At 48.3% G+C, this 19068-nt stretch overlaps 1 protein-coding gene and 1 long non-coding RNA gene across 7 annotated transcripts in view; one reads left to right on the top strand and one right to left on the bottom strand.

Moving 5' to 3' along the window:
* CASKIN1 (CASK interacting protein 1) overlaps window positions 1-19068 on the bottom strand; it is a 411436-nt gene that overhangs the window by 321421 nt on the left and 70947 nt on the right. The window contains exon 1 of one of the 6 annotated variants that reach the window (XM_063934710.1): window positions 18279-18299. The exons of 4 other annotated variants lie outside the window; for them this stretch is intronic. The gene's annotated coding sequence lies outside the window, so the exon portion shown is untranslated. Of the gene's footprint in view, window positions 1-50; window positions 100-18278; window positions 18300-19068 lie in introns of those variants that run through there. One more of the 6 variants, XM_063934711.1, reaches the window with a different exon arrangement.
* Window positions 773-11458, top strand: LOC134943799 (uncharacterized). The gene is made up of 3 exons (XR_010181762.1): window positions 773-982; window positions 8843-8964; window positions 11183-11458. It is a non-coding gene; the product is annotated as an uncharacterized LOC134943799 (long non-coding RNA).

Raw genomic sequence — 19068 nt, 5'->3', positions numbered from 1 at the left:
CGCCGTCCCGCACCGCTCACGACGACCCCCCCCCCTTCCCCCCGGCATACCTGAGCTACTGCTGGTGTGGCCCCCCTCCTCCTTCTCCCCCGCATCACAGCCTTGTCTCCTTCCGGCTGCAGGGGGGAGGAGGAGGAGCCCAGGGTCTCCCTGCACACGTCACCTCCCGAGTCTGGGAGGTGACGGAGACCCCCGCCGACCCCCACTGACCCTGGCAGACATCATCGCTGGGAGCCTCCTATACCGCATTGCGATACTAAATCGCATATGTTAGTACATATGCGATTAGTATCGCTGCGGTAGGCGGCGAGGGGCGGCGATGTCTTATAGTACATCCCGCCCCAAATATGTAATAACATATCAAGTCTGAGGATGCATTGTACAGGACATTCTCACATTGTCAACTGTTTAGATCCACAGTGCGTTGTGTTTTGCATCAATGAGTCTAGTATTATGTCACATAAAGCATCTGTCTGCACTGCATATGGGAGGAATTGACCAGGCGGGTTCGGTAGAGAATGCCGGAGGCTGGGATGCCGACCGCGTCATCCTGATGATCAGAATCCAGACAGGGGATGGTAAGTATACTTACCTTCCCCAAATATTCCCCTAACCCTGCCTCCCCACAGCCTGATCCATAACCTATGGTTGGAAATCATTTAATGGTGTTCTGATGGTTTTCCCAGGGCTTCTGATGTCGGGGCCTGATTCAGGTACTGTTGTTCTTGCTGCCCATGCGGCAAAGTACCAATGTTCAGTACTTTGCATATGTGCAGGACTATACTGAGCATGTGCATTACGGGTTCTGCATCATCATAACGGCTGCAGATGTCAGGTGATTGACAGGCTGCAGCCGTTTAGCGGGGAGGAAGCAGCAATAGCCTCCGTTTCCAAAAACATTCCCAACTGAGATTTCCTGGTCTCTTGGTAGGAGCTGTGGTGGCCTGCTTGCATGACCCGCAGCCAGCCGACTGAGTCGCAGGTGAGCCGATGCGTCCCACACTGGATCACAAATGCATGCAGTGGACGTCTATCTATACCAGAAGCCTCCTGCTGCATTACCATATTAGTGCATCGCTGCTGCTTTCAAGTAAGCAGCAGCAGCAATGAATGCACCCTCCAACCACACCTGAATCAGGCCCCCATCACTAAGATGCAGCCATAGTTGCCCACCCCTTAAGTCTCCTCTCGAGGAGACGCCCGGATAGGCGACTCTGCTTGCCACTTCATGGGGTGGGGTCAGACTGTCAGTCAAGCGGCTCTGCGCACAGAATGCTGTGATTCGCAGGTTCACAGGGAAGGGGCTAAATGAAGTGCATTTCCCGGTAAAATCTCATCCTATCCACTTCACTAGGAAGCAGCTGGAATGTGGGAGATAAGGCCACTCTTCAGGAATAATCAAGACGTTCCTGCAATTTGCGAGATAGCAGGCAGCTAAGTATGGATGGGGCAGATGTAAAATGTGCAGAGATATTTAGATGTGAGAGGGATGTGTCCAAACTGAGATCTAAATTGCAGTGTAAAAATAAAGCTGCACAGCATTTGTCGGCTACATACAAAAGGGCCCAATTCAGACCTGACCGTAGCAGCAAATTTAGCAGATGGGCAAAACCATGTGCACTGCACCCAAATCTAACTCTCTCTGCACATGTTACACCTGCCCCACCCCTGCAGTGCACATGGTTTTGCCCATCTGCTAACAAAGTTGCTGCTACAGGGGGTCATTCTGAGTTGATCGTAGCTGTGCTAAATTTAGCGCAGCTACGATCAGGCACTCAGACATGCGCAAGACTAGTCCGCCCCGCATGTCACTGCCGGCCCCCCTCCGCAGAAATGCAAAAGCAACGCACAGCGGCGATGCTTTTGCATTTGAGGAGTAACTCCCAGCCAGCGCAGCTCCTGCGGCTGGCCGGGAGAACCTCTTCGCTGCCCGGGTCGCAGCGACTGCGTGTGACGTCACGCATCCGCCACGGCCCGCCCCCCCAACGTTCCGGCCACGCCTGCGTTGGCCGGACCGCGCCCCCCACTGGCTTAACGCCGCCGTCCAGCCCCCTTCCCACCCAGCGACCGCCTCTGCCTGTCAATCATGCAGAGGCAATCGCTAGGCAACGACGGCCTTCGGCTGTCTGGAATGCGCCGGCGCACTGTGGCATCGGTGCATGCGCAGTACTGAGTCGATCGCACTGCTGCAATAAACTGCAGCGTGTGATTGGGTCAGAATGACCCCCACAATCAGGTCTGAGTCAGGCCCAAAAGCATCCAGTATTTACCCTGCATGCAAAAAACATAAATGAAGAGGCGATGGATGAAGGTGTTATGAAACAATTTTCTGAAAATTTTTGTTTTTTTTTAACGGATGAAGGTGTTGAGACCTAGGGCTCATACTGTAGTAACAATGTTATTTTAAATGTTGGTAATTTATTTACTGATAACAGCGCTATGAGCAATTCTTAGGTTCTAATAATTTATTTTTAACTGTAAATATATTTCTTCTGGGTGTGGTTCGTTAGGTTGGCATGAGTTAGGTCGACATACATTGGGTTGACCACGTTTGGTCGACATGCATTAGGTCGACATGATCACGCGACCATGTTTCACAAGCCACTCCCCTGTTACCTCCCATAAACGCACACTGCCTAGTAGTCAGTTTGTGAATAAATCCTCCGCCATCACTAAACGCGTTTGCAGTACGACACCTGAGCGGTCCAGAAAACATCGATCAGATCTGCAAACGTCCACCCTGAATCAGGCTCTAAATGACATACTTGGCCAAACCAATGACGGATATGTTTAAGGATAACATGCTGTAGTTTAACACTGCGATAAACGAAAAATAAATAGACAATAGAAAATGAACATGGATCCTCTAGGTGATAATTCTCATTACATTTAGCAGATCAGTGGGTATGGCTGGAGGAAATGTCTCATCTTCATGAATAGATGATGAGTTCCGGCAGTCAGGGCTTTCCCACAGCAGGAAGCTCCCATCCCTGTTACTGCAAGACGCACGTTTTATACACACATACTAATAAATAAATGCAATGGGATAAATGGTGTAATGTGTGCTTTGCATGACATATATGCTTGTAACAGATTATGGGTGTGATTCAGAGGTGTGGTCTTCTGTTTGCCGGCGGCCGGGCTCCCGACGACCAGCATACCGGCGCCGGAATCCCGACCGCCGGCATACCGACAACTTTTCTCCCTCTTGGAGGTCCACGACCCCCCTGGAGGGAGAATAGATAGCGTGGCGTGCATAGCGCGCCACCGTGCCCGCAAGGGGCTCATTTGCGCCCGCCTAGCTTGTCGGGATTCCGGCGCCGGTATGCTGGTCGCCGGGAGCCCGGCCGCCGGCATTCACTACTACACCCGGTGCAGTGTTTATGTCGCACGCAAATGGCTGATGCGTCTGTGTCGGACACAGTGTCATGATTGTGCACAGAAGCCTGATTTAGAGGCGGACGCAGTTCGCTCACCAGCTACTGTACATCTTTGGATGCAGCGGCTGTGTGGAAATATGCTAATGCCAGAGAAGGTTTCTCATGTACATAGACGCCTCCTCTGTGATCCGCTGCTGTATCCGAGGATGCAGCAGCGAAACATCTGCATGAACAGCAGCCACCTGCGTAACCCTTAGGATACTCAGGATGGGTGGTGTTTTCACGCTGCTGGGGCCTGGCCACGCCTACAAAACATGCTGACATTTTGTAAACCATCGCCGCCCCTGCCTCGGCCCCAAACATGCCCTGGTTGACCTCTTCCATTGACCTGCACATGCGTACTGTTGATCCAGCAGGCGTGTCGCTGAAATTGACTGCGTTCAAAGACACACAATCGCTCACATGGGAGCCCACAGTCAGATGGAGAAACGGAACCGGCCATAGGACTGGTAAAAGTTTCGATGGTGCATCTAAATACTCACAGTGACGCTGCAAGTGGGCGTGTCAGTTATTTAAAAATCAGGCACAGCCTTAGCATGAGGATGCAAATGTGACCGGGCAAAAGACGCAGCAGCAGCTACATCAATCTATGAATCAGGCTCTATATCGTAAAGGCCTACATTTTAGGGTTCCACTTTGTGAGATTCCAGGCAGGGGCAAGTGCGGGGGCATGGCTTTGCATTATCCCACTCCCTGCTGCACAATGCACTGTGCAGCAGGAAGCGATGTGAGGATGACGTAAATTGTAGCGGCACCGCCCAGGAGGTTGTCTATTCTTCCGGGAGAGCAGGGAAACTGCCCGATATTCAGGTGTCTCCTAGACAATCTGGAGAATAGTCAAGTTATGTATTATACGGGTGGTCTTCAGTATGCCGACTCTCGGGATCCCGGCGCACAGTATACCGGCGCCGGAATCCCGACAGCTGGCATACCGACACTTTTTCTCCCTCGTGGGAGTCCACGACCCCCCTGGAGGGAGAATAAAATAGCCACCGTGCCCACAGCGTGGCGAGCGCAGCGAGCCCGCAAGGGGCTCATTTGCGCTCTCCACGCTGTCGGTATGCCGGCGGTCGGGCTCCCGGCGCCAGTATGCTGGTCACCGGGAGCCCGGCCGCCGCCATACCATACTACACCCGTATTATACAGTTCTACCACAGTTAGTTACTCTTCTTCAATGTACGATGAAGAACACAGCCAACTCTCCTGCAAGGTGGGCAGGCACCGGCTGTGATGAAGCAAATTGCATTATAAAGTCATGCCCTCATCAATGAACAGAGTGTGGGACCAGGGCCATCTTAAAGTATGGGCTCACTGGGCAGCTGGCCAGGAGTCCACGGTTCTACGAGCCTTTGAGCAGGGGAAGGCTTTTGCCTACAGAGCTTCATGGGAGGCAGGTAGAGAATGCTACCCAGCCACTCTGACTGTGAAGTACACACAATCAGAGAAGACAGGCAGCATTCTCTACCTACCTCCCAGCCTGCAGCCATACAATGAATGGCTGTCAGCATGCTGATTGGTGGATGGCTGGAGCTATCCACCAATCAGAGTACTGACAGCCATTCACTGAGTGGAAGCATGTGAAGAGACAGCGCGGGACCGCAGGAGGGGTAAATTATTATTTTTTTAAATGTAATCCTATCAATGGGTGTGTAGGGGCCCCAGTGTATAGCTTTGCTCAGGGCCTACATTGCTGTTAAGACAGCCCTGGTTGAACCACACACACAAATTTCCCCCTAAAGCCATCTCTGCTGTCTTCCCTAAGTTACCCATTGCCACAGAGCTCCCTATCTGATCTATACCAGGTCTCATCTGTACAAAATAAATATATATATATCATAGTAGTCATTAAAAATAAGAAGGGAAATAAAGGAATAAACTCCTGTTGGTGGTGTGCTGCGCATTACACATCACACGTACTGTTGGAATGTTCAAACGCGAGTACTGCTGGGAAAGACTGTTATATCCATCCCATACCTGCCTACTATCTTGGATTGTACAGGAGATTTGCGGAGTTTGGACTCACGGGAGGGCAGTCCATCCACCAAGATCCCAAGTATCTTTCTTATAAAGTGGAAGAGGTCTTGATAACGCATTTCGCATTGTCAGATTCCATCCTTGTTTGTGCACAGACGCATTTTGCACCATAGCACAGCAATAAGCTTGAGGCACACGGCTGGGGAAAGGACCATAATGAGTCCTCATGTATTGCCACTTGGAAGTGGTCTCCCTGTGGGGGTTTTCTAAAAGTAGGCAAGTATGAACCAAAGGGCGATATTCAATTATTATATTGCAGTGGGATATCGCATGGCGATTTTCAATTGATCCCCGTTATTGCGCATATGATGCCCATAGCAGTTGGGTTTAGCTGCGTAAAGCAGCAAAATCCAACAAAACGAATGGGTGCAATCGCAAAAAGTACCCAAACTTTGGGCGAATGGGCATCCAAACGGTCACTTTTGCGCATTTCAGCTCGCCACCCCCGGGGGGAGCAAGCTAAAATGCAGACACCGGCAACCATCGCGCCCGAACGGAGCTACTTTTGAATAGCTCCATTTGGGCGCCATCTACTGGCTGCCAGTGGAAAAACATTTGAATTCCGTCCAAAGACTGCAGGAGAGAATTAAAGTACTCCTTTGACTGTTCATCTCCCCTTTTAATCATATGCATGCATGTGGCACTGTAGCTATGCACTGCACCACGCGCACCATTGTGCCTACTGCATGCATTACTCCTACAACCCGCAATGATCCTCCCTTTCTATCCCATTTTTCACCTTAGCAAAAAAAAACAGAAGTGAAATGAAATGCGGTCTGTGCTTTGCAAAGCTTTACAAGCACAGTATAAATGAATTAGCAGTCACATAAAGTCAGGCACATTACTTAACAAACAGAACTCCCACTATTGCTCTGCACGCACACATACAGTATCTGCATGAATAGGCTCAGATTGTATTTTCCTGTGCAAGCGCTAGACTGCTGCTATAAAATGTCAGATGCCTGCTTAGTAAGTATACTGTTGCTCGATGTGGCATTCCGATTACAGAGCTGGCATACCTTCAGTATGTAGCAAAGAAAGCTATACGGCAGGGGCAGAATTCATGACATTAATAATGGCTACAGACAGAGGAACCGAGCAAGCGTGAGGGGAAGAATTATAGACTCAATACAGGGTGTGGAAGCTGCATTGAATCAGAGAGTGCTGGTCTTATCTCTGTGATAGAGTAGAAAATGGAAAGATATTTCTGCAGTTTACGGACGCTCTGCAACCCAGTTCTGCACGTCTGGTCCTGTAATGCTTCCATTTAGTGTTGTGCTTAACTTGTCTTATATCTCTCACATCTGATTCTAGTCTTTCTTAAGGCCCATACACACTAGAAGATTTTTTTCCATCGATTTGATCGATAACAACGGTTTTGAACGATCGATCGTTCAAATCGTCTAGTGTGTACACAGCAAACGATGAACAATGTGCGTACCCGTGGTCGTTTGAAGCAGGTCGTTAGTCTTCCATGCATGCAGCGCAATCTCTTCAATCCCAGCAGAGTAGATCGTTTGTCGTCCAGATTGTTTGTAAAATCGCTCAGTGTGTACAATCAATATTGTTTGTCAGAGAGTTCAAGGGATATCGCTCATCTTTCAAGTCCTCTAGTGTGTATAAAGTATGTCTTTAGTGCCAGTGGTATTTTCTACACAGAACGGCAATCCGGCAAATATCCTAGACCAGGAGTCGGCAACCTGGTAACACCCCAGCTACCGCGGAACTACACATCCCCTGCCACATTTTTAGCATGCCCTAAAAGTAAAACGGTGGCAGGGCATGCTGGAATGTATAGTTCCACAGAAGCTGGAATCCCACAGGTTGCCTACTCCTCTGCTAGATGTTTAAAAGGGTGTAGTACGGCTGACCGGCGGTCTCCTGACCGCCGGTCAGCTTACCGACGCCGGGATCCCGGCAGCATACCGACGCCGGGATCCCGGCGGGGAGGGGCGAGTGCAGCAAGCCCCTTGCGGGCTCGGTGGCGACCTGCGGTCGCCACGGGTTCTATTCCCACTCTATGGGTGTCGTGGACACCCACGAGTGGAAATAGTCCCTGTTGGTCGGCATGCCGACCTTCGGGACAGAGACCCTTCGGGACAGAGACCCGTCGGGCTGGTGGAGGAGGTCATGTGACTGTCGGTCAGCTGACCGGCGGTCACACGAATACCACCCGTTTAAACTATCCTCTCACATGTGAATATCCAAACCTGGCCATAATGCCCCATAAACTCTAATCTGCTGCCATAAGGAGACCACAAGAAGCTGGTCAGATAGCTTACAGATATGGTCAGACAACTTGGAACTTTACAACCATACTGGACAAACATTGCACTAGGTACGAACAACCAAATGATTGTTCTGGCCAATCACAATCTACAGTTTCTGTAGAATAGCCTCCATTTAATTTTTTAGAATTATGGTAAAAGGGATGTAGTTAATTTTGACAACAGTCAAAATGCCGGTGGTCAAAATCCTGACCGCCCCCTGGTATTCCCACCGCCCGGCTGCCCAAAGCATGGCGAGCCCGCGAGAGGACACGCTGTGCTCGATGTTGGGATTCCGGCATCGGTATTTCGACCGCCGGGATCCCGACTGTCAGGAAATTTTACTGAATCCTGGTAAAAGTAGAGATATAAAAAAAGTTAATTTCAGATCTGTCTGAGCGGATTAATGAGCAATGTGATGTTTGCAATGTGACCCTGCGCGTGTGGCCCAAATGACCACAGGCCTTTACGTTCAGCCCATTTGTGGGCATCATTCTGAAGGGAAGTCTTGTGCGCAAAAGAAAAAAGCTTCCCCAATGCTCACATCCCTATATTTTATATACTTACCATTCTAGCAGCACTCTGGCTAAGGGGTACATTTACTAAGCAGTGATAAGAGCGGAGAAGTGAGCCAGTGGAGAAATTTCCCCATCAACCAATCAGCAGCTCTGTATCATTTTATAGTATGCATATTATAGATGTTACTTCAGTGCTGATTGGTTGCCATGGGCAACTTCTCCACTGGCTCACTTCTCTGCTCTTATCACTGCTTAGTAAATGTACCCCTTACTCAGTTATTGGGAGCAAATCCAGAATTGTCTGTTTCCACTGGTGAAAGAGCAATCTGATCATGTGGAGTTTGGCGATAGAGCTTACTATCACATGACAAGTCACCCAGGCACCTTTCTAATCCCATTAGTGAAGCCTCCTTATGCTGTACAGTCATGTGCTGGCTTGGAGATAATATCAGTCGTAATAACAGTTCTCCCACCCCAGGGGAGTACGTGTATCAGACACATGGCACTCAGTGAAATTAATTTATTCCTGGATGTGTGAGGCCCTGCATGCAACTAGTATCACAGGATTACTGTCTATTCACAGGAGGAAAAGCACAGGATCTTATGCAGTGCCTGCTGTAAAGATGGCAGCTATATGTATAGCCACGACTACACAGTGCAGAGGCTGCATATATCCCTTCATTAAATGCTTTATGCCTGACTCAGGTAAAGTTTATAATCTTACCACTGTACAGTTATTTATTTATTTGCTTACTAACAGTTTCTTATATAGCGCAGCAAATTCAGTTGCGCTTTACAACTGGAAATAACAATGATATAACAAAACTGGGTAATAACAGACAGTCATTGAGGTAGGAAGGCCCTGCTCGCAAGTTTACAATCTATGGAGAAATAGGCATTGATACACAAGGACAGGCGTTATCTATTGCATACTTGTCCACCAGATTGCAAAGGTTCTTGGTGGGCTGTATGATATGGTCACACAGCAATGATGAACCGGGTCAGGAAGGGAAAGTGAAGAATGAGAAGACATGTGAGGATATGTGTGGACTGTGCAGAGTGGGTGCAGTTATTTGAATGATATCAAAACCAGAAGGCTCAGGGGGAGATTTATCAAATCTTCGGAGATAGAATGGAGTAGCTGCTCATAGCAACCAATAAGCTCCTAAGGCTGGGTACACACTACACTGATATCGGTACGATATGCATGCTTTCCAACATGACCCTCTCCAGGAGGGACAGAATGCTCTGCTTCTGGACTTCCGTTAATTTATGATTGCGTCACAAGTTCATTGATAAGAAAGGTGTTTCAGCGGTATGCGGTTAACATACTGCCCATCGGGACCCCGGCTGTCTCAATACCGACGCCGGAATCCCGACGGGGGTACTATACCGCAGCCAGAATACCAGAGCTGTAGGGGAGTTCCCCTCTATGGGTGTCCATGACAGTGTCTAGGTCGACAATGTTTGGGTCGACCACTATAGGTCGACAGTCAATAGGTCGACAGGATTTGAAGGTCGACAGGGTTTCTAGGTCGACATGTTCTAGGTCGACAGGTCAAAAGGTCGATATTAATTATTTATGGGGGTTTTTGTGTTGTTTTCTCCGTACAGTGACCGGGAAGCCCAATTAGTGCACAGCGTCCCCTCGCATGGCTCGCTTCGCTCGCCATGCTTCGGGCAAGGTGCCTTGCTGCGCTCGGCACAGGTTACTATTCCCAATCGTAGTGGATCGTTAAGTATGAAAAAGTAAAAAAAAAAGGTTTAAAAAAAAAATTCCTGTCGACCTTTTGACCTGTCGACCTAGAACATGTCGGCATAGAAACCCTGTCGACCTAGTGACAGTCGACCAATAGTGGTCGACCCAAACATTGTTGACCTAAACACTGTCGATCTTCAGACCGGATCCCGTCCATGAGATATATTCTGTATTGATGCTTTCACAAAGGTCTTATGTCCCCGGGGAGCAGACACTATGCCAAGCCTCTGACACCTGCACCAATCTCTTACACTGCGAAACAAATCAGACTCCATCGCATTACAAAAGGGATTACACGGGCATTTGTGAGATTACTGGAAGCTTCTGAATACGCTGGGTTTGTGCACAGGCAACAAAAAAAATAATAATTAAAACCAGCAAAAAAAAAATAATTATGCATGCAGGTGTAATTGAAGGCAAATTATCTGAGTCTATCCTTTTGCATTACCTACAATATCCACCAACTTGCATTTATTCCCCCTACCAAAGGCGTTGCACACTCGTCGTGTTTCTAAAATAAATACGCATGTTATTAGGCAGGAGGGAACAAATTGGTGCTATGGCAAGGCATGTACATCCATACAGTGCTGGAAGGAGAAGAGAGGCTATGTCTGGGCATCAGGTAGCCAGTGAGAGCTGTGAGGAGAGGGGAGCTCTCACTGCACTTGTGCAAGATGGACACAGTAGCCAAAGTATGTTGACACACCTTCTCTGGATAGTGTGCTTGGGTAGGGTGCGAAATGTGGACAGTGATAATGTCAACATTCAGTACTCGGTATGAGAATACCAACATGGTCATAACTCATCACTTATTCAGTGATGAAATGCTGACATGTTAGAATGTCGACATTTGGTCTTGGTTGCTGACACATACAAGCCTCAAATCACCGTGGGATGGCAGAACACACATCAGTGATGTTATTCATAGACGGAAAAAGAGTTTAGCCCCCAAAATGTCTGCCTTAACTGTGTGTAAAAGATGTTAAATAAAATGGTGGCTCGGTGCTACCCAGAATTCCTTGCAGCATTAAAATGGGATGGGATCCTGGTCACCCGAACCCAACCCAATTAAAATAACTTGTTTGGGGATGATTCATGTGACGCGATCTATGTTTTTCCCCCCATAATTTTTAAAACTAAGAGCTCTAATTTAATTTCTGATAGATAACGTCTCCATTATTGCCAGCACAGTCCTCTGACAAAAGGTAAGAGGTGGACGACACATGCAATGTAATACAGCCCTGCAGAGATGTGACAAATCAATTATACCGCATGTGATGCTAAATCACAAGAAAGGTGTTTGAGACGTGAGTGTGCATACATCAGAGGCATTATATATAAGCAGGAATGCATTCATAGCTCATGCTGCCATAAGCACCAGTGAACAAATAAATCAACAAGTACATGCCCCAATGGAACACAATTTCATGGGCCACTTTGCAGGTGTGTGTGTATGTGTCATGTGTAATTCAAACATATTATTATTATTATTATTATTATTATCATCATCCTTTATTTATATTGCGCCACAAGGGATCCGCAGCGCCCAATTACAGAGTATATAAATTAAAAATCAAAACGGGGCAATAGTGACTTACAGTTGAAGACAATATAGGACAAGTACAGGGTAAATAAACAGCTGCATCAGCAGATGACACTGACATAAGTATCATGGTGACAGAAACCGTGGGAGTAGGCGCCGTCGAGGATGTTTAAGTAAGAGAAGGATAAGCACATGAGGGTTGAGGGCCCTGCTCGTGAGAGCTTACATTCTAAATACTTAATACTAAAACCATGTAAAACACAATACTTGCCAGCGCACTCGGTCAGGCCTGACGTTCATGGATAAAATAAGACAGAGGTTAGTGAGTTCCAGTTTGGGCACACTGGAAAAATCTAACATGGCTGGAAGAAGGCGTGACTGGAGCGAGGTGTAAACATCTGGTAAATTGCATTGTATCTGGTGAACTGCTTGGCACTGTGCCTGTCATTAAGGGGTTAATGTCTATAGAACAGATACATACGTCCCAAGTCCCAATTGTCCCGATTTTTAAGGGACAGTCACATTTTTTGGGGACTGTCCTGCTGTCCCACCAGCGGGCCGCAGTGTACCGCGGTGGGGGGGCAGTTGGGAAGCTCCATGCACACAGTGTCTATTAACAGGAGATAGAGGGGCTGGGGGCATGCCAGCAGCTCATAGAGCACTGTGCATGCTCCCTCAGTGACAAAAATGGGAGGTGTGGCTTACCATCGCAACATTCCATGACGCCACCCCCTTTTACCGAGGCCACGCCCCCTTTTATGGGCGTCCTGAATGTCTGAACGTGAATGTTGGAAGGTATGCAGGTTAATTACGATGATCAGGGATTGATGTTTGGATGCTAGGGGAAGGGTTAGGGATATTTTGTGGGTTTATTGGTGGTTTAGCAAAGGAGGGTCTAGTTGCAGTGCAGGGGACAACATGTCTGCCTGTTTGGTGTAGTCTGGCTGCAGTTTCACCAGAGAGGGATATTTGGTTTACTCTCTGGCAACTGATGGCAGCACACCTGCAGTAGGTAAGTAGTCCAAATCAACAGTTCTCACAATACTGTTCCTGCTGCCCCAGCAGTAACATTGTGATAAATGTCCCGAAAAATAACATTGCTGTGATATACTGCATTAAAAATAATTCTACTTCTCTTGCCAAAATGCAAAAGGTCTTAAAATGATCACTAAGTTCTGGTGTATTCAATATGCCAGTATGCCTTGCTACAATATGGCTATTAGGCCAGTGCCGTAACTAGGCATTTTAGCGCTGTATGCAAGAAACGGCATTGGCGCACCCTCACCACCACCCCCCCATACAAGGCAGGGGCAGTGCGCGCCGTAGGCGTGTGAACAATATATAGGGGCGTGGCTTAATGGGGAAGGGGCGTGGTCACAAAATAATACCAATTCATACTACGGTGCACAGTAGCGCCACTACACCAGGTAGAGCCCCGTTTACACATTACGGCAGCCAGTTCCCCTTTTTACACATTACAGCAGACAGCGTCCCTCTTTTTACACATTACGGCAGACAGCATCCCCTTTTTACACATTACAGCAGACAGCGTCCCCCTTTTTACACATTACGGCAGACAGCATCCCCTTTTTACACATTACGGCAGACAGCGTCCCCTTTTTACACATTACGGCAGACAGCGTCCCCCTTTTTACACATTACGGCAGACAGCGTCCCCCTTTTTACACATTACGGCAGACAGCGTCCCCCTTATTACACATTACGGCAGATAGCGTCCCCCTTATTACACATTACGGCAGCCAGTCCCCATTTTTACACATTACGGCAGACAGCGTCCCCCTTTTTACACATTATGGCAGACAGCGTCCCCCTTTTTACACATTACGGCAGACAGTCTCCCTTTTTACACATTACGGCAGACAGCGTCCCCCTTATTACACATTACGGCAGACAGCGTCCCCCTTTTTACACATTACGGCAGACAGCGTCCCCCTTATTACACATTACGGCAGACAGCATCCCCCTTATTACACATTACGGCAGACAGCGCCCCCCTTTTTATACATTACGGCAGCCAGTCCCCCTTTTTATACATTGTGGCAGACATAATAGAGAGAGAGAGAGAGAGAGAGGGAGAGAGAGATACTTACCATCTCTCCCCGCTGGCAGTCAGGTTCCTCATGCTGGCAGATCTCGGGCAGCCGCAGGGGAGAAGGAGGAGAAGGGGGGGGGGACTGGAGCCGCAGCAGAGCTATGTAATTGGTAGTAGCGCCGCTGCAGCAGTCCCCTCTCCTTCCGCATTGGCTGGCCGCCGCTGTAAATGCTGGGATGAGGGAAGCGCATCCCAGCATTCACAGCAGCGCTGGACAACCAATGCGGAAGGAGAGGGGACTACTGCAGCGGCGCTACTACCAATTACATAGCACTGCTGCGGCTCCAGTCCCCCTCCTCCTCCTCCTTCCCTGCCTCCGGCGCTGCTGCTCTCCTCCAGCGCGGCGCATACAGCACAACAGGTGGCTTGTAATGAGTCAATTTGACTCATTACAAGCCGCTGGCCGTGCGCCCTCAGGGCAACTGCGCTGTGTGCCAGGCACACCTGGCACACACATAGTTACGGTGCTGATTAGGGCATGCTAACACTGTGGTAGGGCTTGTTGGAATGTGTAGTCCTACAGCAGCATTTTCTAATGCCACATGCTTGAAAAACAATCACAAAGGACAGCTCTCACGATACCAGCTGTCCTTTGTGATACAAGTACTTCAGAGTTTATGACCCAGGAGTCCTTCGTCAGATGAAGCGCGCTGCAGGGGACACTGGGAAGGATTCCTCTCAGTGCACATTGTGGGGCCAAACTCTGGAATATATCACATTCTGGAGCTTGGTGCATATGAGAAATGGGGCCAAACCTCATAAAATACTGCGTTTTTATCGTTGATGCATCCATCCATGGACACAGTTAGAAACAATAATGGGCACAAACAGAATTTACCGAAATACGGGCCTGGTATCGGCTCAACAGCTAATAATTCTCCAGTACACTTAGTTCTAATAGCACAGATAATGTGAAAGGGTTCATTACCTTAAGGCAGGGTTGGGGAACCCTTCAGCTGTTGTTGAACTACACATACCAGCATGCCTTTCAACAGTTTTGCTATTTGGCCATGCTAAAACTGCTGCAGGGCATGCTGGGATGTACAGTTCAACAACAGCTGGAGGGCCGAAGGTTCCCTATCCCTGCCTTAAGGCATCCTTGCCTACTATCCCAGAACGTCCGGGCACTCACGAATTTCAGGGAAAAGAGTAGGTAAGCATTACCTACTGTAAGGTGCCCATTTATGTTGCGAGTCAACCTTGCTTGCTGCCATCACAGCATTTACTGATATTACGCTACATCAGTGTTTATCAAGCAGTGTGCCGTGGCACACTAGTGTGCCCTGAGCAGTCTCCAGGTGTGCTGCCATAGAAGTAGAGCCAGGCTCGCCAGTGTGCTGCCGCTACTGAGGCCCTGGAACAATCAATACTGGTGAGCTTAGTGGTTGCAGAGTCAGTTCTAATTTTGGGCCCGGGCACTGTTGGGCTCTTCTGGCCTTCTCAGATGTGGCTCAGGCGTTACCTATGGAGAAGCTGCGACATGACATCTAAGGACACGCAACTGTACCCATGCATCACCATTATATTTGAATGTGCCTTGGCAATATTTAAATCGTGTTCAGTGTGCCGCGAGTTGTAAAAGGCTGAAAATCTCTGTGCTACAGTGTTGTCACTATGTTGTTATAAAAATGCCTGAAAACCGGTGAAAGACGTGTATTGGTGTACTGGAGGGGCCAAGTAGGGGCCCCAGTTTGCTACCCCTCCCCAGTATGCCTGTGCATGTTTATTGGTTTTTGTTTAGTCAAAGACTGATTTAATTGCTGTAACTGAGTGGACAGATTATCTGCCCATGGCGGATTAACTGCAGGGACAATATGTGGCTGTAATGGCACAGGAGGTCCCAAGGGGGCGCAAGTCTAGTTACTAGCGTAGTCAGTAAATTAGAAAAGGCAGCCCAAGGTGAGTCTTGGTGTGCATCCGGTGCTGCAGACTGACTGAGGGGTATAGAGCTCCCGGTACCTGAACCCTCAGTTGCAATGTTTTTCTCAGAGCAATCCGTGGCTTCAGCACTGCATGGTGCAGGATCAGCCATGGACCTACCGCCCTGTTTAGCAGACATTATTTGTAAGCGTAACCTTAGGGCATAATAGTACAACGAAAGCAGACAAAGTACCTAACAAAAAAAACCTGTATAGTGTGACTGCAAAGCAGAGCACAAACAGAGAATTTAAGAGGTATATGGTGACTGAAATGCACAGAGAAAAATTCCAAAGTACTGTAGTACACTATATCATATGAGAACCCTGATGCACTTAGCCCCCTTCAGGGTACAGAATATAGGGATAGCAATATGTGTGAGATACACGGAATAGGAACCACACAGCAGCTATTGGCACACACAGTCACATGTACAATGCAGAAATTACTACAAACAACAATAAAACTGCACTGGACTAGCAATACTAAGTAAATGAACTACGAAATAAGCTATGTATGTATACAGATATAACAATGCCCAGTAAAGACTGGATGTATATCACAGGGTACTTGTACTAAATATCCCTAAAGTAATGCACTTGTTCTTAACTACAGTGTTTCCCCGATAATAAGACACTGTCTTATTTATTTTTTTTCGGTCAAAAAAACACCATAGGGCTTATTTTCGGGGTAGGTCTTATTTTAATTAACATTGACAGCGCTAATAGTGTATAGCAGCTCAAGTTGTAAAAGTGATTTGTATAGTAAAAACTTCTGGACAAGTCTGTGTACCATACCGCAATAGAGCTCCAGGAAGGGCTGTAAACATTTGTTTAATTAACCATCCTTTTTTACAGGTGCCACTTAATGAAATCAGCGCCCCTTAGTCCTGCTTTACAATACGGTACTTTACTTATCGGGGTTTTTTCTTCGCTTTCCTGTACTCTCCTCAGCGGCGCTGCTGTAAATGGCGCTGGTACGCACGCCAGAAAACGAGGGGAGGGTATGCGCTCACTGTGAGAGAGTGAGACGCTGCAGCTGTGATGTGGTTGGATTTATGCGGGGTGGGGGGGGGGGGGGGGGGGGGGGGCATTGTAGTATTAGCGCAGTGACCGGACAAAACGGGGATTTAGCCAGGTCTTATTTTCGGGGTAGGGCTTATTTTGAACCGTTCTGCAGAAGTAAGGGTAGGTCTTATTATCGGGGTAGGTCTTATTATCGGGGAAACACAGTAACACTGTACAAATGACATTTAGAATACTTAAGTGTCCTGTAAATGCACAGCGCTGATGAGGCAGGCGGCTTTACAGAGGAGACATTGCCCAGCAGTCCCAGAATCAGCTCTGCTTGTGTGTAATGACGCCCAAACGCTGACAGGGAGTGGGGAAGAGAGAGATATGCAACTCCAGGGCGGGAACATTTGCAGTAAATGGTGCCTGGGGCTGGGAGAGGGGCTACAGGTCAGAGCCTTATCCCCTTGGTGGACTTCACCACCGGGTACTGTGGGGTCTATTTGAAACGGATTTTAAGAAATCCGACCTGTGCCCCTTGCCCAGGTGGTCTAGTGGGGTCCCTGTACGGTCACTGTGTCCACGCCAGCGTGCGCTTTCAGTGTCCGGATACCGCACCAGATTGCGATTTCAGCGGGTCCCATCTGGGGGACCCTCTTACCTCCTCCCTTAAGATGCGGCCACGCGATCCAGGAAAGCAGCGGCGGGTGTGTGCCTTGAAGTAACCGGAGCCCTCCGCTGTAAGTACCCGGCAACCAGGGAGCGGGAGTATACAGCGCTGCTGGGGGAGGTGAGGGAGCCGCAGCACGATATGTCAGACTGACATATAGCACTTGTAAGTGCCTGTGCTGCGGCCCTTCAAGTCTTCTTTCTTCAGAAAAGCTCTTTTCAGGGCCGACTAGCGCAGCCCTCCCTGTTAGCTGCCTGTACTGCAGGCACCAGCTTATAAACTGAGCTCCAGTTCCTTGAGGCGGGGATATAGAGGAGGCGGCGCTGTGCATCCTGGGAACAGTCAAAGCTTTTAGCCTGTTGGTGCCTCGGATCAAGATCCAACTCTACACCCCGATGTTATTCCCGGTGGAATACCAATGTACCCCGCTGCAGAAAGTAATGATTAAAGCACAATATAATTCTCTTACACCTCTGCACATTAATAGAAATAGAACAGCCTGCTATACTGGGACAACTCTACACCCCGATGTTATTCCCGGTGGAATACCAATGTACCCCGCTGCAGAAAGTAATGATTAAAGCACAATATAATTAATGATTAAAGCACAATATAATTATCTTACACCTCTGCACATTAATAGAAATAGAACAGCCTGCAATACTGGGACACTGGATTTTAGGCAAGGAGAGCATAAAGGATTTAATTTGCAATATTATAGGCTCACTAAACAACTCCAAGGAGATGTCATAGGAGCGGCCGCACATAAAGGATTTCATTAGGAACATTATAGGCCCATCTCAACAGCGCTCTTCAAATATCTCTAGTGACCCAATTGCAGCCGCTTGTGGTTAAGTAACGGCACTGTCCCAGTAGGTGTGAGATTTTGTTTTTATCCAATACTATGCTATCCCCAATGTCATAAGTCATATAGTCATATAGTAGTCATGCTAAAAGTCTGCCAACGATTCAAACTAAGCTGCCCTTATCTTTGTCCAGTCACTAACCTTCTGCCAGTGTATTATGCCGTCCCAGGCCTCTGGAGGCATATGCGAGAGACAGCACCAGCACAGTCCTGATATAGGCAATTCCCATTATGACATCACAGCATGACCTCACACACCCCACCAGACCGACCAAGAATGGTTATTTCTGGTTTGAGGCCCTTGTTGTCTTTTACATGACTGACCTAAGGGGAATGTGATTTCACTTATTATTTAAAACTATTACATTCAGATCAGAATATTTTTATTACTAGCGGTTGCCCGCAGTTTTGCTCGCTTAGTGGCATCTAATATTGTGATGTATATTTTATACTGTACACATGGGGCCTGATTCAGGTTGGATCGCCTTAAGCCAGTGGTTCTCAAACTCGGTCCTCAGGACCCCACACAGTGCATGTTATGCAGGTCACCCAGCAAGTGCACAGGTGTATTAATTACTCACTGACACATTTTAAAAGGTCCACAGGTGAAGCTAATTATTTCACTTGTGATTCTGTGGGGAGACCTGCAAAACATGCACTGTGTGGGGTCCTGAGGACCAAGTTTGAGAACCTGTGCCTTAAGCGATCCAACTGCAAACATTCCTAAGAGGATGCAGGCGCATGCGCAGGGCCCGTCCTGCGCATGCGCCCACTTTTTCTGCAGCACCCCACAGAAAATGCGATCGCCTCTGCCGGTCAATCAGGCAGCAGCAGTCGCGGGGCGGCAATGCTACATTTCCAAGACGGAGCGGTGTGAGGGCGTGGCTTCAAAATGGGAGCGGCGATGGAGACATGGGGGTCGTGATCGGGGT

The sequence above is a fragment of the Pseudophryne corroboree genome, chromosome 7 (genome assembly GCF_028390025.1).
Source record: "Pseudophryne corroboree isolate aPseCor3 chromosome 7, aPseCor3.hap2, whole genome shotgun sequence".
Taxonomy (NCBI): Eukaryota; Metazoa; Chordata; class Amphibia; order Anura; family Myobatrachidae; genus Pseudophryne; species Pseudophryne corroboree.
This window is presented reverse-complemented; position numbering and strand designations above follow the sequence as displayed.